This window comes from Bufo bufo, chromosome 6, assembly GCF_905171765.1.
Source record: "Bufo bufo chromosome 6, aBufBuf1.1, whole genome shotgun sequence".
NCBI lineage: Eukaryota > Metazoa > Chordata > Amphibia > Anura > Bufonidae > Bufo > Bufo bufo.
The window spans coordinates 110,134,326-110,158,467 of NC_053394.1; the positions used below are offsets into that span (position 1 = coordinate 110,134,326).

At 44.2% G+C, this 24,142-nt stretch overlaps 1 long non-coding RNA gene across 1 annotated transcript; it reads right to left on the reverse strand.

Annotated features, from left to right (window-relative positions):
- Positions 1–9,249: 9,249 nt before the first annotated feature.
- LOC121003495 lies at positions 9,250–23,851 on the reverse strand. Its single transcript, XR_005779487.1, has 3 exons — positions 23,823–23,851; positions 23,640–23,730; positions 9,250–9,301 (listed from the first exon to the last, which is right to left on the reverse strand). It is a non-coding gene; the product is annotated as an uncharacterized LOC121003495 (long non-coding RNA).
- Positions 23,852–24,142: the final 291 nt, after the last annotated feature.

The window sequence follows — 24,142 nt, forward strand, 5'->3', positions numbered from 1 at the left end:
GGTTATGTCAGGGGGGAATGTAATAAAGCTGTATTATCATTATTAACCCCTTAGTGACCACACATTTTTTATTTTATTTTTTAAATCAAATTCCAAGAGCTATAACTTTTTAGTTTTTTTCATCAATTTACCTGCATGAGGTCTTAATTTTTTTTGCAGCACAAGTTATAGTTTTAAATACACCATTTTGGTAATTATTGATTAACCCCTTAAGGACTCAGCCCAATTTCACCTTAAGGACCAGGCAATTTTTTGCAAATCTGACCAGTGTCACTTTAAGTGCTGATAAATTTAAAACGCTTTGACTTATCCAGGCCATTCTGAGATTGTTTTTTCGTCACATATTGTACTTCATGACACTGGTAAAATGAAGTCAAAAAAATTAATTTTTATTTATAAAAAAAAATACCAAATTTACCAAAAATTTGTAAAAAATTGCAAATTTCTAAGTTTCAATTTCTCTACTTCTATAATACATAGTAATACCTCCAAACATAGTTATTACTTTACATTCCCCATATGTCTACTTCATGTTTGGATCATTTTGGGAATGATATTTTATTTCTTGGGGATGTTACAAGGCTTAGAAGTTTAGAAGGAAATCTTGAAATTTTTCAGAAATTTTCAAAAACCCAATTTTTAGGGACCAGTTCAGGTCTGAAGTCACTTTGCGAGGCTTACATAATAGAAACCACCCAAAAATGACCCCATTCTATAAACTACACCCCTCAAGGTATTCAAAACAGATTTTACAAACTTTGTTAACCCTTTAGGTGTTCCACAAGAATTAATGGAAAATAGAGATACAATTTCAAAATTTCACTTTCTTGGCAGATTTTCCATTTTAATCCATTTTATTCCGGTTACAAAGCAAGGGTTAACAGCCAAACCAAACTCAATATTTATGGCCCTGTTTCTGTAGTTTACAGAAACACTCCATATGTGGTCGTAAACCGCTGTACGGGCACACGGCAGGGCGCAGAAGGAAAGGAACGCCATAAGGTTTTTGGAAGGCAGGTTTTGCTGGACTTTCTTTTTGACACCATGTCCCATTTGAAGCCTCCCTGATGCAACCCTAGAGTAGAAACTACATAAAAGTGACCCCATCTAAGAAACTACACCCCTCAAGGTATTCAAAACAGATTTTACAAACGTCGTTAACCATTTAGGTGTTCCACAAGAGTTATTGGCAAATGGAGATAAAATTTCCGAATTTCAGTTTTTTGGCAAATTTTCCATTTTAATCCATTTTTCCCAGTAACAAAGCAAGGGTTAACAGCCAAACAAAACTCAATATTTATGTCCCTGATTCTGTAGTTTACAGAAACACCCCATATGTGGTCGTAAACAGCTGTACGGGCACACGGCAGAGTGCAGAAGGAAAGGAATGCCATACGGTTTTTGGAAGGCAGGTTTTGCTGGACTGTTTTTTTTGACACCATGTCTCATTTGAAGCCCCCCTGATGCACCCCTAGAGTAGAAACTCCAAAAAAGTGGCCCCATTTTAGAAACTACGGGATAGGGTGGCAGTATTGTTGGTACTAGTTTAAGGTGCATATGATTTTTGGTTGCTCTATATTACACTTTTTGTGAGGCAAGATAACAAGAAATAGCTGTTTTGGCACCGTTTTTATTTTTTGTTATTTACAACATTCATCTGACAGGTTAGATCATGTGGTATTTTTATAGACCAGGTTGTCGCAGATTTTTTTTTATTTATGTAAGTTTTACACAATGATTTCATTTTTGAAGCAAAAAAAAATCATGTTTTAGTGTTTACATAATCTGAGAGCCATAATTTTTTCAGTTTTTGGGCGATTACCTTGGGTAGGTTATGATTTTTGTGGGATGAGATGACGATTTTATTGGCACTATTTTGGAGTGCGTGTGACTTTTTGATCGCTTGCTATTACACTTTTTGTGATGTAAGGTGACCAAAAATGGTTTATTTAGCACAGTTTTTATTTTAAATTTTTTACGTTTTTCCTCTCAGGGCTTAGGTCATGTGATTTGTTTATAGAGCCGGTCGATACGGACGCGGCGATACCTAATATGTATCCTTTTTTTTTATTTATGTAAGTTTTACACAATAATATAATTTTTGAAACAAAAAAAAAATCCCATCATCTATTTATCCCCAGGACTGTGACTGTGACGAGGGGACATCCTCTGCGTTTGGAGGAAAGAAGGTTTGTACACAAACATAGAAAAGGATTCTTTACGGTAAGTGGTGATGGTGCGTACAATAAAGGAATTCAAGAGGGGCCTGGATGTATTTCTGGAGCGTAATAATATTGCAGGCTATAGCTACTACAGAGGGGTCGTTGATCCAGGGAGTTATTCTGATTGCCTGATTGGAGTCGGGAAGGAATTTTTTATTCCCCTAAAGTGAGGAAAATTGGCTTCTACCTCACGTTTTTTTTTTGCCTTCCTCTGGATCAACTTGCAGGATAACAGGCCGAACTGGATGGACAAATGTCTTTTTTCGGCCTTATGTACTATGTTACTATGTTACTATGTTTTAGTGTCTCCATATTCTGAGAGCCATAGTTTTTTCAGTTTTTGGACAATTGTCTTAGGTAGGGTCTCATTTTTTGCGGGATGAGATGACGGTTTGATTGGCACTATTTTGGGTTGCATATGACTTTTTCATCGCTTGCTATTACACTTTTTGTGATGTAAGGTGACAAAAATTGTTTATTTAGCACAGTTTTTATTTTTTACGGTGTTCATCTGAGGGGTTAGGTCATGTGATATGTTTATAGAGCCGGTCCATATGGACGCGGCGATACCTAATATGTATACTTTTTTTTTTCCCCTACTTTTTACCAATTCTTTTTAACTTTATTTCGGGAAAATGACGTTTTTGTTTATTTTTACTTGAAACTTTTAATTTTTGGGGGGGGGAACTTTATTTTTTTCACTTTTTTTTTCACTTTATTTTTTGTCCCACTTTGGGACTTGAACTTTTGGGGGTATATTCCTTTACAATGCATTCCAATACTTCTGTATTGGAATGCATTGGCTGTATGAGTAATACTGTGTGTACAGTCGTGGCCAAAAGTTTTGAGAATGACGCAAATATTAGTTTTCACAAAGTTTGCTGCTAAACTGCTTTTAGATCTTTGTTTCAGTTGTTTCTGTGATGTAGTGAAATATAATTACACGCACTTCATACGTTTCAAAGGCTTTTATCGACAATTACATTACATTTATGCAAATAGTCAGTATTTGCAGCGTTGGCCCTTTTTTTTCAGGACCTCTGCAATTCAATTGGGCATGCTCTCAATCAACTTCTGGGCCAATTCCTGACTGATAGCAACCCATTCTTTCATAATCACTTCTTGGAGTTTGTGGGTTTTTGTTTGTCCACCCGCCTCTTGAGGATTGACCACATGTTCTCAATGGGATTAAGATCTGGGGAGTTTCCAGGACATGGACCCAAAATGTCAACGTTTTGGTCCCCGAGCCACTTAGTTATCACTTTTGCCTTATGGCACGGTGCTCCATCGTGCTGTAAAATGCATTGTTCTTCACCAAACTGTTGTTGGATTGTTGGAAGAAGTTGCTGTTGGAGGGTGTTTTGGTACCATTCTTTATTCATGGCTGTGTTTTTGGGCAAAATTGCGAGTGAGCCCACTCCCTTGGATGAGAAGCAACCCCACACATGAATGGTCTCAGGATGCTTTACTGTTGGCATGACACAGGACTGATGGCAGCGCTCACCTTTTCTTCTCCAGACAAGCCTTTTTCCAGATGCCCCAAACAATCGGAAAGAGGCTTCATCGGAGAATATGACTTTGCCCCAGTCCTCAGCAGTCCAATTCACCATACTTCCTGCAGAAGATCAATCTGTCCGTGATGTTTTTTTTGGAGAGAAGTGGCTTCTTTGCTGCCCTTCTTGACACCAGGCCATCTTCCAAAAGTCTTCTCCTCACTGTGCGTGCAGATGCGCTCACACCTGCCTGCTGCCATTCCTGAGCAAGCTCTGCACTGGTGGCACTCCGATCCCGCTGCTGAATCCTCTTTAGGAGACGATCCTTGCGTTTGCTGGACTTTCTTGGACGCCCTGAAGCCTTCTTAACAAGAATTGAACCTCTTTCCTTGAAGTTCTTGATGATCCTATAAATTGTTGATTGAGGTGCAATCTTAGTAGCCACAATATCCTTGCCTGTGAAGCCATTTTTATGCAACGCAATGATGGGTGCACGCGTTTCTTTGCAGGTCACCATGGTTAACAATGGAAGAACAATGATTACAAGCATCACCCTCCTTTTAACATGTCAAGTCTGCCATTTTAACCCAATCAGCCTGACATAATGATCTCCAGCCTTGTGCTCGTCAACATTCTCACCTGAGTTAACAAGACGATTACTGAAATGATCTCAGCAGGTCCTTTAATGACAGCAATGAAATGAAGTGGAAAGGTTTTTTTGGGATTAAGTTAATTTTCATGGCAAAGAAGGACTATGCAATTCATCTGATCACTCTTCTTAACATTCTGTAGTATATGCAAATTGCTATTATAAAAACTTAAGCAGCAACTTTTCCAATTTCCAATATTTATGTAATTCTCTAAACTTTTGGCCACGACTGCATTACTCATACAGCTTCCGGGGCCTGTGAGATCCATGGGGCTGGATCTCACAGGCTCTTCCCCGGACGGCAGCACAGATGCCTCAGAAAGGCATCACGCTGCCTTCCATGCCATCGGGTCCTCCCCACAGCCCCATGGGGACCCGATGGCACCGCCGCCGCACTATAGAAAGCCGCAAACCGCAGGTCTGAATTGACCGCCGACACGGGGGGGTCACAGGACCCCCCCGCTCATTTAGCCTAGGTGCCTGCTTAATGATTTGAGCAGGCACCATGTTCCGATGATCGCCCGCCGGGCGTCGGTGATCGGAACAACACATGACGTACCGGTACATCATGTGTCCTTAAGGACTCGAAAACATGCCGTACCGGTACGTCATGTGTCCCTAAGGGGTTAAAGGGAACCTGTCACCTCCAACAAGCATCCCAAGCTGGCAGCAGTACCTTAGAGTAACCAGCATTATGTTTGTAACCATCATTTTCTTCCTGCAGGCAGAGAAGCAGAAGCTGTAAAAACGATCTTTAATCCCCTGCCGGCGCGCTTCTCTAGTCAGGTATGAAGTCACGGAGGCAGCGGCCTCCTTGCTTCAAGTCACGGTAACCGCGCCCCCTTCCCTGCCCCTTCGCTGTGATTGACAGCGCTTATGCACGACAGTTTGGCTGGCTTTGCCGAACTGCCGGCTGTCAGTCACAGCAAAGGGGCAGGAAGGGGGGTGAGGTTACCGTGACTTGAAGCAGAAGGCCGCTGCCTCCGTGACTTCAAGCCTGACTAGAGAAGCGCGCCGGCAGGGGATTAAAGATCGTTTTTACAACTTCTGCTTTTCTGCCTGCAGGAAGAAAATGATCGTTACAAACATGCTGCTGGCTACTCTAAGGTACTGCTGCCGACTTGGGATGTTTGTTGGAGGTGACAGGTTCCCTTTAAGGCCAGCTGTTTAGCTTAAGCCCCCTTTATTTACATCAGTAAAAAGGCGTTTTAGTGGTCACTAAGGCCTCTTTCACACGGGCGTCGCATGTGAGGGCCGGATAGAATGCGGGTGCGTCGTGGAAAAATGCACGATTTTTCTGCGCGAGTGCAAAGCATTTTAATGCATTTTGCACGCGCGTGCGAAAAATCGGCATGTTTGGTACCCAGACCCGAACCTGGACTTCTTCACAGAAGTTCGTGTTTGGGTTAGGTGTTGCGTAGATTTTATTATTTTCCCTTATAACATAGTTATAAGGGAAAATAATAGCATTCTTAATACAGAATGCTTAGTAAAATAGGGATGCAGGGGTTAAAAAAAAAAAATTTAACTCACCTCATCCACTTGTTCGCGCTGCCTGGCTCGTCTTCTGTCTTCTTTGATGACCTGGGAGGAAAAGGACCTTTGGTGACGTCACTGCACTCATCACATGGTCCATCACACGATCCATGATGGATCATGTGATGGACCATGTGATGAGCGCAGTGACGGCACCAAAGGTCCTTTTCCTCCCAGGTCATCAAAGAAGAAGAAAGAAGAGAAGCCGGGCTGCGCGAACAAGTGGATGAGGTGAGTTTAATTATATTTTTATTTTTTTAACCCCTGCATCCCTATTTTACTAAGCATTCTGTATTAAGAATGCTATTATTTTCCCTTATAACCATGTTATAAGGGAAAATAATAATGATCGGGTCCCCCTCCCGATCATCTCCTAGCAACCATGCGTGAAAATCGCACCGCATCCACATTCACTTCTATGGGGCCTGCGTTGCATGAAAAATGCACAATATAGAGCATGCTGTGATTTTCACGCAACGCACAAGTGATGCGTGAAAATCACTGCTCATGTGCACAGTCCATGGGTCCGGATTCAGTGCATATATGGAGACTTAGGGCCTGCGAGCTTCTATTGGCTGATAAGAGACATGTGACCGTGAGTATGGCAGTTGGGATTTGAAAAGAAAGACTTGCAGGCTTCTGCTAACCACTTGCCATCTGGGCCATTTGCCCCCTTCCTGACCAGGCCTAATTTTGCAAAACTGACATATCTCACTTTATGTGGTAATAACTTTGGAACGCCTTTATTTATCCAAGTCATTCAGAGATTGTTTTCTCGTGACACATTGTACTTCATGATCGTCATAAATTTGAGTCAAAATATTTCACCTTTATTTATGAAAAAATCCCAAATTTACCAAAAAATTTGAAAAATTCGCAATTTTCAAAATTTCAATTTCTCTGCTTTTAAAACAGAAAGTGATACCTCATAAAATATTTATTACTTAACATTCCCCATATGTCTACTTTATGTTGGCATCATTTTGGAAATGTCATTTTATTTTTTTAGGACGTTAGAAGGCTTAGAAGTTTAGAAGCAATTCTTCAAATTTTTAAGAAAATTGCCAAAACCCACTTTTTAAGGACCAGTTCAGGTCTGAAGTCACTTTCTGGGGCCTACATAGTGGATACCCCCATAAATGACCCCATTGTAGAAACTACACCCCTCAAGGTATTCAAAACCGATTTTACAAGCTTTGTTAACCCTTTAGGCGTTCCACAAGAATTAATAGAAAATGGAGATCAAATTTTTAAATTTCACTTTTTTGGCAGATTTTCCATCTTAATCAAATTTTTTCTTTAACACATCGATGGTTAACAGCCGAACAAAACTCAATATTTATTACCCAGATTCTGCGGTTTACAGAAACACCCCACATGTGGTCATAAACTGCTGTATGGGCACACGGCAGGGCGCAAAAGAAAAGGAACTCCACATGGTTTTTAGATGCCATGTCCCATTTGAAGCCCCCTGATGCACCCTTACAGTAGAAACTCCCAAGAAGTGACCCCATTTTGGAAACTAGGGGATAAGGTGCCAGTTTTATTAGTACTATTTTTGGCTACATATGATTTTTTGATCATTCATTATAACACTTTATGGGGCAAGGTGACCAAAAAATTGGTTGTTTTAGCACAGTTTCTATTTATTTATTTTTACAGCGTTCACCTGAGGGGTTCAGTCAAGTGACATTTTTATAGAGCAGATTGTTACGGACGTGGCGATACCTAATATGTATACTTTTTCTGATTTATTAAAGTTTTACACAATAATAGCATTTTTGAAACAAAAAAATTATGTTTTAATGTGTCCATGTTCTGAGAGCTATAGTTTTTTTATTTTTTGAGAGATTTTCTTATGTAGGGGCTCATTTATTGCGGGATGAGGTGACGGTTTTATTAGTACCATTTTGTGGGACATACGCATTTTTGATCACTTGGTGTTGCACCTTTTGTGATGCAAGGTGACAAAAATTGCTTGTTTTGACACCGTTTTTTTTTTTTTTTACGGTGTTCATCTGAGGGGTTAGCTCATGTGATATTTTTAGAGAGCTGGTTTTTACGGACGCGGCAATACCTAATATGTATACTTTTTTTATTTGTTTCACTTTAACACAATAATAGCATTTTTGAAACCAAAAAAATGATGTTTTAGTGTCTCCATGTTCTAAGAGCTATAGTTTTTTTATTTTTTTAGAGATTTTCTTATGTAGGGGCTCATTTTTTGCGGGATGAGGTGACGGTTTTATTGGTACCATTTTGTGGGACATACCAAATATGTCTATTTTATTTTATTTTTTCTATTTTTAAATTTTTTTTTTATTCCTTACTTGGGGACTTTTTTTTTTTTTACATGTGAAACTTTTTTTTATTTTATTTTTTCAACCCTTTATTTTTAATTTTTTTATTTTACACTTTTCGTCCCCCATAAGGTCATACAAGACCTCTGGGGGACATTTACTTAAATTTTTTCTTTTTTTTTTTCACTGTTGATTTCTCCTTTAACTGGGGCTGACATAGTAGCCCCAGTTACAGTGGAAATACACCCCCCAGAGAGGCTGTACAGCATAATACTGCGCTGTACAGCCTCAGAGCAGGGCTGATCGAGGTCTCTGAAAGACCTCACACAGCTCCTGCACTCTCCGATCCCGGCGGTCACATGACCGCCGGGCCGCAACAGGAAGCGCATAGCGCTTCCTGCTGTGTATGCAGCAATCCAGAAGGCAGGGACACCTGGAAACTGTCCCTGCCTTCCCTCTGGGTTGCCCTGCTGTCACTGACAGCGGGCAACCCGATCAGCAGCTGCATGATTAGCGTGCAGCTGCGATCTCTGAAAGGACGTTTTAAAACGTCCATTAGGAGATAGAGAACCACCTCCTGGACGTTTATAGTCTATGGGCGGACGGGAGGTGGTTAACTAATGCAGATAATTTTTTGGGAATATCTCAGGAACGGTACGTCCTAAAACCTTCCCGGACACCTGATGTACCTGTGTGCCAAATTTGGTGAAGATCGGTCTAGTCGTTTGGTCGCGCATAAAGAACAGACAGACAGATGTCCAGACAGACAGAAACTCATTTTTATATATAAGAGACAAGCAGAAGGACCCAGTATATTTAATCTATTTCATTTAATGTTTGTGTGTGTCCTTAAAAGATAGACAGTATCTCATATAACAGTGACCTGTACAGCACCTCGCCCCTTTAACAGTGAACTCCACAGTCCCCCACCCCTTAACACTAACCCTCCATAGTGCCCCGCCGCTTTAAAATGGGACCTCCACAGCAGCCCATCCCCTTAACTTTGACCTTCATAGCAGCCCGCCCCTTTAACAGTGAGTTTCACAGAACCCTACTCCCTTGACAGTGACCTCCTCAGTGGTTCGCCCCCTTAACAGTGACCTCCACAGTACCACGCTGCCTTAACAGTGACCTCACAGTACCCTGCTGCCTTAACAGTGAACTCCACAGCAGTTGCCCATTTAATAGTGGCCCCTGCCCCCTTAAAGGGTTTCTGTCAACTGAAAAATGGATATTACGCTGGCTGACATTAGCGATGTGCTAATGTCAGCTGAACATAACTATATTAGTGCCATCCCACTGCCTGCCGCCGTTATTGAGAAAAACAAAGTTTTATAATATGCTAATTAACCTCTAGGAGCAGGGGTGCATTGCACCTGCTCCTAGAGGCTCCGTTTTCCCACCTTTTTTCACGCCCTTGATTGACAGGGCCAGGCAGCGGTGCTCTCCTCCTGCTGGCCGTGTCTGCCATATTGGGCGCTGGCGCAGTGAGGGAAAGATGCTCGGCGGCTGCTGGCATCCTCACTGCGCCAGCGCCCAATATGGCAGACACGGCTGGCGGGAGGAGAGCAGCGCTGCCTGGCCCTGTCAATCAAGAGAACAAGGGGTGTGAAAAGAGGTGGGCAAACTGAGCCTCTAGGAGCAGGTTCAATGCCCCCCCCCCCTACTCCTAGAGGCTAATTAGCATATTACAAAAGTTTGTTTTTCTCAATAAAGGCTTTAGGCAGTGAGATGGCACTAATATACACTGCTCAAAAAAATAAAGAGAACACAAAAATAACACATCCTAGATCTGAATTAATTAAATATTCTTCTGAAATACTTTGTTCTTTACATAGTTGAATGTGCTGACAACAAAATCACACAAAAATAAAAAAATGGAAATCTAATTTTTCAACCCATGGATGTCTGAATTTGGAGTCACACTCAAAATTAAAGTGGAAAAATACACTACAGGCTGATCCAACTTTGATGTAATGTCCTTAAAACAAGTCAAAATGAGGCTCAGTAGTGTGTGTGGCCTCTATGTGCCTGTATGACCTCCCTACAACGCCTGTGCATGCTCCTGATGAGGTGGCGGACGGTCTCCTGAGGGATCTCCTCCCAGACCTGGACTAAAGCATCTGCCAACTCCTGGACAGTCTGTGGTGCAACGTGACGTTGGTGGATAGAGCGAGACATGATGTCCCAGATGTGCTCAATTGGATTCAGGTCTGGGGAACGGGCGGGCCAGTCCATAGCATCAATGCCTTCGTCTTGCAGGAACTGCTGACACACTCCAGCCACATGAGGTCTAGCTTTATCTTGCATTAGGAGGAACCCAGGGCCAACCGCACCAGCATATGGTCTCACAAGGGGTCTGAGGATCTCATCTCGGTATCTAATGGCAGTCAGGCTACCTCTGGCGAGCACATGGAGGGCTATGCGGCCCTCCAAAGAAATGCCACCCCACACCATTACTGACCCAATGCCAAACCGGTCATGCTGGAGGATGTTGCAGGCAGCAGAACGTTCTCCACGGCGTCTCAAGACTCTGTCACGTCTGTCACATGTGCTCAGTGTGAACCTGCTTTCATCTGTGAAGAGAACAGGGTGCCAGTGGCGAATTTGCCAATCTTGGTGTTCTCTGGCAAATGCCAAACGTCCTGCACGGTGTTGGGCTGTAAGCACAACCCCCACCTGTGGACGTCGGGCCCTCATATCACCCTCATGATGTTTCTGACCGTTTGAGCAGACACATGCACATTTGTGGCCTGCTGGAGGTCATTTAGCAGGGCTCTGGCAGTGCTCCTCCTGTTCCTCCTTGCACAAAGGCGGAGGTAGCAGTCCTGCTGCTGGGTTGTTGCCCTCCTACGGCCTCCTCCACGTCTCCTGATGTACTGGCCTGTCTCCTGGTAGCGCCTCCATGCTCTGGACACTACGCTGACAGACACAGCAAACCTTCTTGCCACAGCTCGCATTGATGTGCCATCCTGGATAAGCTGCAGTACCTGAGCCACTTGTGTGGGTTGTAGACTCCGTCTCATGCTACCACTAGAGTGAAAGCACCGCCAGCATTCAAAAGTGACCAAAACATCAGCCAGGAAGCATATCCTACACCGGAGAATGAAGAAGTGTCCATATAGCATGTCCCTCCCTTAAAGGGATTCTGTCACCTTTACGATTTTAAGCTGGCACCATCGCTATGTTGACTAAAGTAGCTTATTTCCAGGACTCTTCTTTTTACTTTATTTCGTTTAGTAGTTTTGATGTAAAAGCGCTTTTTATGTTATGCTAATTAGGGTCCAAGGTGCCCAGAAGGGCGTTTTTCTCACTCTCCGGTGCCCAGTGACGCCCCCCTGCAGTGCCCAAGACAGCCTCCTGATAATCAAAACACCTCCCACAGCCCCGGCAAACGGTTCCGCCCCCTCCCCACGTCATAATCTACCTTATAGATATGCCCCGTCCTCCTCCCTGTCTGCGGCCAGAAAACTCGCACAGGCGCAGTACCGCCTGCGGCCTGCGCGATCATCAACCTCCTGAGGGCAACAGCCTAAAAAGTCTCACTGGGCATGCGCCGAGCCCAGTGACGTGACCTGAGCGCTGTTGCCCTCAGGACGTTGATGATCGCGCAGGCGGTACTGCGCCTGCGCGAGTTTTCTGGCTGCAGACAGGAAGGAGGACGGGGCATATCTATAAGGTAGATTATGACGTGCGGAGGGGGCGGAACCGTTTGCCGGGCTGTGGGAGGTGTTTTGACTATCAGGAGGCTGTCTTGCAGTCACTGGGCACCGGAGAGTGAGAAAAACGCCCCTCTGGGCACCTTGGACCCTAATTAGCATAACATACAAATCGCTTTTACATCAAAACTACTAAACGAAATAAAGTAAAAAGAAGAGTCCTGGAAATAAGCTACTTTAGTCAACATAGCGATGGTGCCAGCTTAAAATCGTAAAAGGAGGTGACAGAATCCCTTTAAGGAGTGTCATTCTAATTAGAAGGGACTTAGAATATCTATCCTTTCTCTTGAGGGCGCTTTCTGGTTTATATCTCCATTCTGTCCCTGTATTCCATCCCACTGATCCCCAGTATCCACAATTTTTCCCCCAATATGAGTCTGTTACGCAAACATAGGCCTGTCCTTGTATATAGGCTTTAGAGCAGTACTCATAGTAATAACATGTTTTTAGTATATCACAAAGACAAAAGGTGTAGGTAGCTACGTGAGTGTTAGATGAATTATATCAAAAGGTGATGACGTCGCCCTTACTAGTTGCGGCTACTTCTCCCATACTACTAATTGGTAAAATCAACAAGAATATTGAAGAAATCTTAGTCAGTACATTCAACCATTTCCCAGAAAAGAGTGAGGAGCTCATCATGTTGGAGGTCAGGGCTGTCTGCCCCCGTTAGTACCTCTTGTCCTTCTTCAAGGCCAAGGCTGTCTGCCTCCGTTCCTGCCCCCTCTCTTGCTCTCACAAGCTTCACTCAGGTGGCGTGGATCCAAGTTGGAGATTGTTCAGTCAACGCAGCTGTTCTGGTTACTGCAACCACGGTAGTGGGTGGGCCATATGCGAAGTCACCTTGGGATTTTCCTTTCTTCAGTGTTTTGACCACTACCTCATCCCCCACCCTATATGGGTGGGTGGGTTCCTGTGGAAGAGAGGGAGACTTACAAGCAACTTTTTCCTCAGTTTTATTAAGTACCTGTATCAATTTGGTGACATATACTTCCCTTATTAACCACCTCCGGACCGCCTAACGCACGGATGCGTCCGGAAGGTGGTTGATTCATTCCTCCTGGACGCATCCGTGTGTCATCTCGCGCGCGTTCACAGGAACGGAAGGTAAGCGAGTGGATCTCCAGCCTGCCAGCGGCGATCGTTCGCTGGCAGGCTGGAGATGCGATTTTTTTAACCCCTAACAGGTATATTAGCCACCTCAGCCCCTATGGCTTAAACACCCTGAAAGACCAGGCCACTTTTTACACTTCTGACCTACACTACTTTCACCGTTTATGGCTCGGTCATGCAACTTACCACCCAAATTAATTTTACCTCCTTTTCTTCTCACTAATAGAGCTTTCATTTGGTGGTATTTCATTGCTGCTGACATTTTTACTTTTTTTGTTATTAATCGAAATTTAACGATTTTTTTGCAAAAAAATGACATTTTTCACTTTCAGTTGTAAAATTTAGCAAAAAAAACGAGATCCATATATAAATTTTGCTCTAAATTTATTGTTCTACATGTCTTTGATAAAAAAAAAATGTTTGGGTAAAAAAAAAATGGTTTGGGTAAAAGTTATAGCGTTTACAAACTATGGTACAAAAATGTGAATTTCCGCTTTTTGAAGCAGCTCTGACTTTCTGAGCACCTGTCATGTTTCCCGAGGTTCTACAATGGCCAGACAGTACAAACACCCCACAAATGACCCCATTTCGGAAAGTAGACACCCTAAGGTATTCACTGATGGGCATAGTGAGTTCATAGAACTTTTTATTTTTTGTCACAAGTTAGCGGAAAATGATGATTTTTATTTTTTTTTTCTTACAAAGTTTCATATTCCACTAACTTGTGACAAAAAATAAAAAGTTCTATGAACTCACTATGCCCATCAGCGAATACCTTGGGGTGTCTTCTTTCCAAAATGGGGTCACTTGTGGGGTAGTTATACTGCCCTGGCATTCTAGGGGCCCAAATGTGTGGTAAGGAGTTTGAAATCAAATTCTGTAAAAAATGGCCAGTGAAATCCAAAAGGTGCTCGTTGGAATGTGGGCCCCTTTGCCCACCTAGGCTGCAAAAAAGTGTCACACATCTGGTATCTCCGTATTCAGGAGAAGTTGGGGAATGTGTTTTGGGGTGTCATTTTACATATACCCATGCTGGGTGAGATAAATATCTTGGTCAAATGCCAACTTTGTATAAAAAAATGGGAAAAGTTGTCTTTTGCCAAGATATTTCTCTCACCCAGCATGGGTATATGTAAAATGACACCCCAAAACACATTCCCCAACTTCTCCTGAATACGGAGATACCAGATGTGTGACACTTTTTTGCAGCCTAGGTGGGCAAAGGGGCCCATATTCCAAAGAGCACCTTTCGGATTTCACTGGTCATTTTTTACAGAATTTGATTTCAAACTCCTTACCACACATTTGGGCCCCTAGAATGCCAGGGCAGTATAACTACCCCACAAGTGACCCCATTTTGGAAAGAAGACACCCCAAGGTATTCGCTGATGGGCATAGTGAGTTCATAGAAGTTTTTATTTTTTGTCACAAGTTAGTGGAATATGAGACTTTGTAAGAAAAAAAAAAAAAAATCATCATTTTCCACTGACTTGTGACAAAAAAAAGAAAAATTCTAGGAACTCGCCATGCCCCTCACGGAATACCTTGGGGTGTCTTCTTTCCAAAATGGGGTCACTTGTGGGGTAGTTATACTGCCCTGGCATTCTAGGGGCCCAAATGTGTGGTAAGTAGGTAAATGACCTGTAAAATCCGAAAGGTGCTCTTTGGAATGTGGGCCCCTTTGCCCACCTAGGCTGCAATAAAGTGTCACACATGTGGTATCTCCGTATTCAGGAGAAGTTGGGGAATGTGTTTTGGGGTGTCATTTTACATATACCCATGCTGGGTGAGAGAAATATCTTGGCAAAAGACAACTTTTCCCATTTTTTTATACAAAGTTGGCATTTGACCAAGATATTTATCTCACCCAGCATGGGTATATGTAAAATGACACCCCAAAACACATTCCCCAACTTCTCCTGAATACGGAGATACCACATGTGTGACACTTTTTTGCAGCCTAGGTGGTCAAAGGGGCCCAAATTCCTTTTAGGAGGGCATTTTTAGACATTTGGATACCAGACTTCTTCTCACGCTTTGGGGCCCCTAAAATGCCAGGGCAGTATAAATACCCCACATGTGACCCCATTTTGGAAAGAAGACACCCCAAGGTATTCAATGAGGGGCATGGCGAGTTCATAGAAAAAAAAAAAATTGGCACAAGTTAGCGGAAATTGATTTTTTTCTCACAAAGTCTCCCTTTCCGCTAACTTGGGACAAAAATTTCAATCTTTCATGGACTCAATATGCCCCTCAGCGAATACCTTTGGGTGTCTTCTTTCTAAAATGGTGTTATTTGTGGGGTGTTTGTACTGCCCGGGCATTTGAGGGTCTCCGCAATCATTACATGTATGCCCAGCATTAGGAGTTTCTGCTATTCTCCTTATATTGAGCATACGGGTAATGAGATTTTTTTTTTCCGTTCAGCCTCTGGGCTGAAAGAAAAAAATGAATGGCACAGATTTCTTCATTCGCATCGATCAATGTGGATGAAAAAATCTCTGCCAAAAAAAGAAAAAGGAGGGGAAAGGCGTCTGCCAGGACATAGGAGCTCCGCCCAACATCCATACCCACTTAGCTCATATGCCCTGGCAAACCAGATTTCTCCATTCACATCAATCGATGTGGATGAATAAATCATTGCCGGGATTTTTTTTTTTTTATATATATACAAAGTGTTTGCCAAAGTATATGAACACCGCCACCTCCTCAGCTCATATGCCTCGGCAAACGTATCTTTTACTGCAGAGGAGAAATCTCGTCTTGCAGCGCTGCATACACCGACTTGCGTGTAATCTGACAGCAGCGCAATGCTTCTGTCAGAATGCACATCAGTGCTGCAGCTAGTCGATCGGTTGGTCCACCTGGAAGGTAAAAAAAACAAAACAAAAAAGAAAAAACCAGGCCGCAACGCAATAAATTTATTAACTTTAGAACAGAACATATTAACTTTTTTTAACTTTTTTACTTACCGGTAATTTTTTTTTTGTTTAGTTTTTTTTACCTTTATAGAACAAACCTCTCCTTCCCCATGGGACAATGTGCAAAGCGCAAATCGCCCAAAGATGTGGCGAAGTACGTTATGCACTTTATCCCAGGTGAAAGGAGAGGTTTGCAGCAGCTGTGAGAGAAAGGGCCCTAATAGCCCTGTGTGCCTGTCCTGGTGAGATGTGATCCCTATGCTAGGTGTACCTGTGTGTGGTACTTCCGGAAACACTCACCATAGCATAGGGCAGGGTGGTCCGGACAGTCAGGACAGAAATAGCGGGTGTCACGCCTTATTCCACTCCTGCTACAGACACAACATTTTTTTCGGGGTGGCGGTTGGGTTGAGGTACCAGCAACGACACTGGGGAAATTTCGCTCGTGTACACTGCTAACTACACTGGTGGATGGGGCCACGGAACCTTCTGGATACAGGAAGTTCTCGATGATCTCTTCCTGGAATTTGAGGAAGGATCGTGTTCTCCCAGCCTTACTGTAGAGAACAAAACTATTATACAGCGCCAATTGAATTAAATATACAGACACCTTCTTATACCAGCGTCTGGTTCTGCGGGAAACTAAATAGGGAGCCAACATCTGGTCATTGAAGTCCACCCCTCCCATGAGCGCATTATAGTCGTGGACTGAGAGGGGCTTTTCAATGACACGGGTTGCCCTTTCAATTTGGATTGTCGTGTCTGCGTGAATGGAGGAGAGCATGTAAACGTCACGCTTGTCTCTCCATTTCACCGCGAGCAGTTCTTCATTACACAAGGCAGCCCTCTCCCCCCTTGCAAGACGGGTGGTAACGAGCCGTTGGGGGAAGCCCACGCGACTAGTTCGCGCGGTGCCACAGGCGCAAATCCGTTCTAGAAACAAATGCCTAAAGAGGGCCACACTTGTGTAAAAATTGTCCACATAAAGATGGTACCCCTTGCCGAATAAGGGTGACACCAAGTCCCAGACTGTCTTCCCACTGCTCCCCAGGTAGTCAGGGCAACCGACCGGCTCCAGGGTCTGATCTTTTCCCTCATAGATCCGAAATTTGTGGGTATAGCCTGTGGCCCTTTCACAGAGCTTATACAATTTGACCCCATACCGGGCACGCTTGCTTGGGATGTATTGTTTGAAGCCAAGGCGCCCGGTAAAATGTATTAGGGACTCGTCTACGCAGATGTTTTGCTCAGGGGTATACAAATCTGCAAATTTCTGGTTGAAATGGTCTATGAGGGGCCGAATTTTGTGGAGCCGGTCAAAAGCAGGGTGGCCTCTGGGACGGGAGGTGGTGTTGTCGCTAAAATGCAGAAAACGCAGGATGGTCTCAAATCGTGTCCTGCACATAGCAGCAGAGAACATGGGCATGTGATGAATTGGGTTCGTGGACCAATATGACCGCAATTCATGCTTTTTAGTTAGACCCATGTTAAGGAGAAGGCCCAGAAAAATTTTAAGTTCGGAAACTTGGACTGGTTTCCACCGGAAAGGCTGGGCATAATAGCTTCCCGGGTTTGCGGTTATAAATTGTGTGGCATACCGGTTTGTCTCTGCCACGACTAAGTCCAAGAGCTCCGCAGTCAAGAACAGCTCAAAAAATCCCAGGGCCGAACCGATCTGAGCTGTCTCAACCCGAACTCCAGACTGGGCGGTGAAAGGGGGAACTACTGGTGCGGCTGAAGTTGGTGACTGCCAATCAGGGTTTGCCAGCACCTCAGGGATTCTAGGGGCTCTACGGGCCTGTCTGTGCGGTGGCTGCGACGGGGTAACTACTGCACGTGCCACCGTACCAGCTTCAACTGCCCTTCTGGTGCTCGCTACTTCACCATGTTGTACGGCAGTGCTGGTACTAGGTCCAGGAAGGGCTGCGCTGCTGGTGTATGCCTCACCACGTGATCCGGCAGCGACAGCCCCACTCTGCTGCTCTTGAAGCGGATCCTGCGCAACCTGTGGTCTAGTGACACAGGGCCGGGTACGCCTGGTTCTATCAGGGACCTCCCATTCCTCATCCGACTGGGTCAGAATCCTGTAGGCCTCTTCAGAAAAATACCCCCTGTTTGACATTTTGGACTACTAAATTTAGGGGTATTCCCTGAGACTACGCAAGAAAAAAAGCAAGCCTGTCTTACAAAGGGGAGGCTAGCGAAGTACCGGAGGCCGCTGCGGTTGATAAAAAATATCAAAACTGATTTTTTTATCGCCGCAGTGCGTGTAAAGTGAATGTGCAGTGATCAAAAAAAAAATAATTTTTTGTCACTGCGGTGGGGCGGGCGTGGGTGAACGCACGTGTGGGCGACCGATCAGGCCTGATCGGGCAAACACTGCGTTTTGGGTGGAGGGCGAGCTAAGGTGACACTAATACAATTATAGATCTGACCGTGATCAGTTTTGATCACTTACAGATACTATAAAAGTACAAATGCTGATTAGCGATACGCTAATCAGCGAATAAAAGTGACTGCGGTGCGGTGGGGTGGGCGCTAACTGACGCTAACTACCTAACCAAGGGGCCTAAACTATCCCTAAAACCTAACAGCCAATACTAGTGAAAAAAAAAAGTGACAGTTTACACTGATCACTTTTTGTCTTTCACTAGTGATTGACAGGGGCGATCAAAGGGGTCATCAAAGGGGTCATCAAAGGGTTAATTGGGGTGCAGGGGGGTGATCTGGGGCTACAGTGAAGTGTTTGGTGCTACTCACAGTTCAGTCTGCTCCTCTGCTGGATCCAACCGACGAAAAGGACCAGCAGAGGAGCAGAGAAGCCATATAACAGATCATATTTACTAATATGATCTGTTATATGGCTTGTGATTCGATTTTTTAAAAATCAGCAACCTGCCAGCGACGATCATTGGCTGGCAGGTTGCTGATGCAATTCTCCTCGAACTTTTGCCGGCCCGCGATGCGCATGCGCGGGCCGGCTGTGACCGAAATCTCGCGTCTCGCGATAGGACGCGCCGGCGCGTCCAGGCGGAATGAAACAACCACCTCCAGGACGCGTCGCTGCTTTCGGCGGTCCGGAGGTGGTTAGACGCTGTTTTGATAACAGCGTCTAATATACCTGCTACCTGGTCCTCTGGTGGTCCCTTTTGTTTGGATCGACCACCAGAGGACACAGGTAGCTCAGTAATAAGTAGCACCAAGCACCACACTACACTACACCCCCCGCCTGTCACTTATTAACCCCTTATTAACCCCTGATCACCCCCCTGTCATTGATCACCCCCCTGTCATTGATCACCCCCCTGTAAGGCTCCATTCAGACGTCCGTATGATTTTTACGGATCCGCTGATACATGGATCGGATCCGCAAAACGCATACGGACATCTGAATGCAGCCTTACAGGGGGGTGATCAATGACGGGGGTGATCACCCCATATAGACTCCCTGATCACCCCCCTGTAAGGCTGCATTCAGATGTCCGTATGATTTTTACGGATCCACTGATACATGGATCGGATCCGCAAAACGCATACGGACATCTGAATGCAGCCTTACAGGGGGGTGGTCAATGACGGGGGTGATCACCCCATATAGACTACCTGATCACCCCCCTGTCATTGATCACCCCCCTGTAAGGCTGCATTCAGATGTCCGTATGATTTTTACGGATCCACTGATACATGGATTGGATCCGCAAAACGCATACGGACATCTGAATGCAGCCTTACAGGGGGGTGATCAATGACGGGGGTGATCACCCCATATAGACTCCCTGATCACCCCCCTGTCATTCATCACCCCCCTGTCATTGATCACCCCCCTGTAAGGCTCCATTCAGACGTCCGTATGTTTTTTACGGATCCACTGATACATGGATCGGATTCGCAAAACACATACAGGCGTCTGAATGGAGCCTTACAGGAGGGTGATCACCACATATAGACTCCCTGATCACCCCCCTGTCATTGATCACCCCCTTGTAAGGCTCCATTCAGACGTCCGTATGATTTTTTACGGATCCACTGATACATGGATCGGATCCGCAAAACACATACGGACGTCTGAATGGAGCCTTACAGGGGGGTGATCAATGACAAGGGGTGATCACCCCATATAGACTCCCTATTCACCCCCCTGTCATTGATCACCCCCCTGTCATTGATCAGCCCCCTGTAAGGCTGCATTCAGATGTCCGTATGATTTTTACGGATCCACTGATACATGGATCGGATCCGCAAAACACATACGGACATCTGAATGGAGCCTTATAGGGGGCTGATCAATGACAGGGGGGTGATCACCCCATATAGACTCCCTGATCACCCCCCTGTCATTTATCACCCGCCGTGTAAGGCTGCATTCAGATGTCCGTATGATTTTTACGGATCCACTGATACATGGATCGGATCCGCAAAACACATACGGACATCTGAATGGAGCCTTATAGGGGGGTGATCAATGACGGGGTTGATCACCCCATATAGACTCCCTGATCACCCCCCTGTCATTGATCACCCCCCTGTCATTGATCACCCCCCTGTAAGGCTCCATTCAGACATTTTTTTGGCCCAAGTTAGCGGAAATTTTTTTTTTTTTTCTTACAAAGTCTCATATTCCACTAACTTGTGTCAAAAAATAAAATCTCACATGAACTTACCATACCCCTCACGGAATCCAAATGCGTAAAAATTTTTAGACCTTTATATTCCAGACTTCTTCTCACGCTTTAGGGCCCCTAGAATGCCAGGGCAGTATAAATACCCCACATGTGACCCCATTTCGGAAAGAAGACACCCCAAGGTATTCCGTGAGGGGCATATTGAGTCCATGAAAGATTGAAATTTTTGTCCCAAGTTAGCAGAAAGGGAGACTTTGTGAGAAAAAAAAAATATATATCAATTTCCGCTAACTTGTGCCAAAAAAAAATAATTTCTATGAACTCGACATTCCCCTCATTGAATACCTTGGGGTGTCTTCTTTCCAAAATGGGGTCACATGTGGGGTATTTATACTGCCCTGGCATTCTAGGGGCCCTAAAGCGTGAGAAGAAGTCTGGGATCCAAATGTCTAAAAATGCCATCATAAAAGGAATGTGGGCCCCTTTGCGCATCTAGGCTGCAAAAAAGTGTCACACATCTGGTATCGCCGTACTCAGGAGAAGTTGGGCAATGTGTTTTGGGGTGTCATTTTACATATACCCATGCTGGGTGAGATAAATATCTTGGTCAAATGCCAACTTTGTATAAAAAATGGGAAAAGTTGTCTTTTGCCGAGATATTTCTCTCACCCAGCATGAGTATATGTAAAAAGACACCCCAAAACACATTGCCCAACTTCTCCTGAATACGGCGATACCACATGTGTGACACTTTTTTGCAGCCTAGGTGGGCAAAGGGGCCCACATTCCAAAGAGCACCTTTCGGATTTCACAGGTCATTTACCTACTTCCCACACATTAGGGCCCCTAGAATGCCAGGGCAGTATAACTACCCCACAAGTGACCCCATTTTGGAAAGAAGACACCCCAAGGTATTCCGTGAGGGGCATGGCGAGTTCCTAGAATTTTTTATTTTTTGTCACAAGTTAGCGGAAAATTATGTTTTTTTTTTTTTCTTACAAAGTCTCATATTCCACTAACTTGTGACAAAAAATAAAAACTTCCATGAACTCACTATGCCCATCAGCGAATACCTTGGGGTGTCTTCTTTCCAAAATGGGGTCACTTGTGGGGTAGTTATACTGCCCTGGCATTTTAGGGGCCGAATGCGTGAGAAGTGGTTTGAAATCAAAATCTGTAAAAAATGGCCGGTGAAATCCGAAAGGTGCTCTTTGGAATGTGGGCCCCTTTGCCCACCTAGGCTGCAAAAGTGTCACACATCTGGTATCCCCGTACTCAGGAGAAGTTGGGCAATGTGTTTTAGGGTGTCTTTTTACATATACCCATGCTGGGTGAGAGAAATATCTTGGCAAAAGACAACTTTTCCCATTTTTTTATACAAAGTTGGCATTTGACCGAGATATTTCTCTCACCCAGCATGGGTATATGTAAAATGACACCCCAAAACACATTGCCCAACTTCTCCTGAGTACGGAGATACCACATGTGTGAAACTTTTTTGCAGCCTAGGTGGGCAAAGGGGCCCACATTCCAAAGAGCACCTTTCGGATTTCACCGGCCATTTTTTACAGATTTTGATTTCAAACTACTTACCACACATTTGGGCCCCTAGAATGCCAGGGCAGTATAACTACCCCACAAGTGACCCCATTTTGGAAAGAAGACACCCCAAGGTATTCGCTGATGGGCATAGTGAGTTCATAGAAGTTTTTATTTTTTGTCACAAGTTAGTGGAATATGAGACTTTGTAAAAAAAAATAAAAAAATCATCATTTTCCGCTAACTTGTGACAAAAAATAAAAAGTTCTATGAACTCACTATGCCCATCAGCGAATACCTTAGGGTGTCTACTTTCCGAAATGGGGTCATTTGTGGGGTGTTTGTACTGTCTGGCCATTGTAGAACCTCAGGAAACATGACAGGTGCTCAGAAAGTCAGAGCTGCTTCAAAAAGCGGAAATTCACATTTTTGTACCATAGTTTGTAAACGCTATAACTTTTACCCAAACCATTTTTTTTTTACCCAAACATTTTTTTTTTATCAAAGACATGTAGAACAATAAATTTAGAGCAAAATTTATATATGGATGTCGTTTTTTTTGCAAAATTTTACAACTGAAATTGAAAAATGTCATTTTTTTGCAAAAAAATCATTAAATTTCGATTAATAACAAAAAAGTAAAAATGTCAGCAGCAATGAAATACCACCAAATGAAAGCTCTATTAGTGAGAAGAAAGGGAGGTAAAATTCATTTGGGTGGTAAGTTGCATGACCGAGCAATAAACGGTTAAAGTAGTGTAGGTCAGAAGTGTAAAAAGTGGCCTGGTCATTAAGGGTGTTTAAGCTATAGGGGCTGAGGTGGTTAAATCAAGATCTCCTTCCTGCACTATAATTGGGCATCTTGCCCAGGGGGTGGGGAAAGGCCTTCCCATGAGTATCTCGAATGGTGATAACCCTAACTTCTTATTAGGTGTCATCCTTATTTCTGCAAGTATTATGGGTAGGATCTCTTTCAATTTTTCAAAGGTACCTGCAGTGGCCTTCCTCAATTTATCTTTGATAGTCCTGTTCATGAGTTCCACAATGCCTGAGCTTTGTGGGTGATATGGAATGTGAAATTTCCATTCTATCTGTAATGATTTTGCAATTTCCTTGTTGAGTTTGGAGGTGAATGCTGGCCCTTGGTCAGATTCAATCATCAGAGGGCATCCCCACCTAGGGATAATTTGTTGGGTAAGTATTCTTGCTGTTGTTTTAGCATCCTCTGATTTGGTGGGGAATACTTCAGGCCATCTGGAGAACATGTCAACAATTACTAAGGCATATTCCTGTTTTCCATGAGTTTTGGGAATATGTGTGAAATCTACCTGTAGGTGGGTGAATGGAGTAGTTGATCGGCGGGGGTCCCGGGGGTCGGGCCCCCGCAGATCAGATGCTGATGATCTATCCAGAGGAGAGCCCCACAAGGTATATTTCATCTATTTTATTAAATTTTTGTGTGTGTCGTTAAAAGATATCAACAATAACAGTGACATCTACAGTACCCCACCCCTTCAACAGTGACCTCCACAGCGGCCTGCCTCCTTAACAATAACATCCATGGCACCCTCCTTTTTAACAGTGACCTCCACAGCGGCCGCCCGTTTATTAGTGACCTCCACAGTACCCATCTCGTTAACAGTGATTTCCACAATAACCCGCCCAATAACAGTGATCTCTACAGAGCTCTGTTCCCTTAAAATGTGACTTCCACAACACCCCGCCCCCTTAACAGTGACCTCCATAGCTGACCCCTCCCTTAACTGTGACCTCCACAGTTTCTTGTCCCCTTAACAGAGACCTCCATCGCGCCCGTCCCTTTACCATTGACCTTCACAGCATCCCGCCTCCTTATCAGTGACCTCCACAGCGGCCGCCCCTTTATTGGTGACCTCCACAGTATTCCATTTCCTTAACAGTGATTTCCACAACAAACCGTCCCCTTAACAGTGGCCTCTACAGCAATCTGTCACTTAAGGCTACTTTCACACCTGCGTTCAGGTGTCCGCTCGTGAGCTCCGTTTGAAG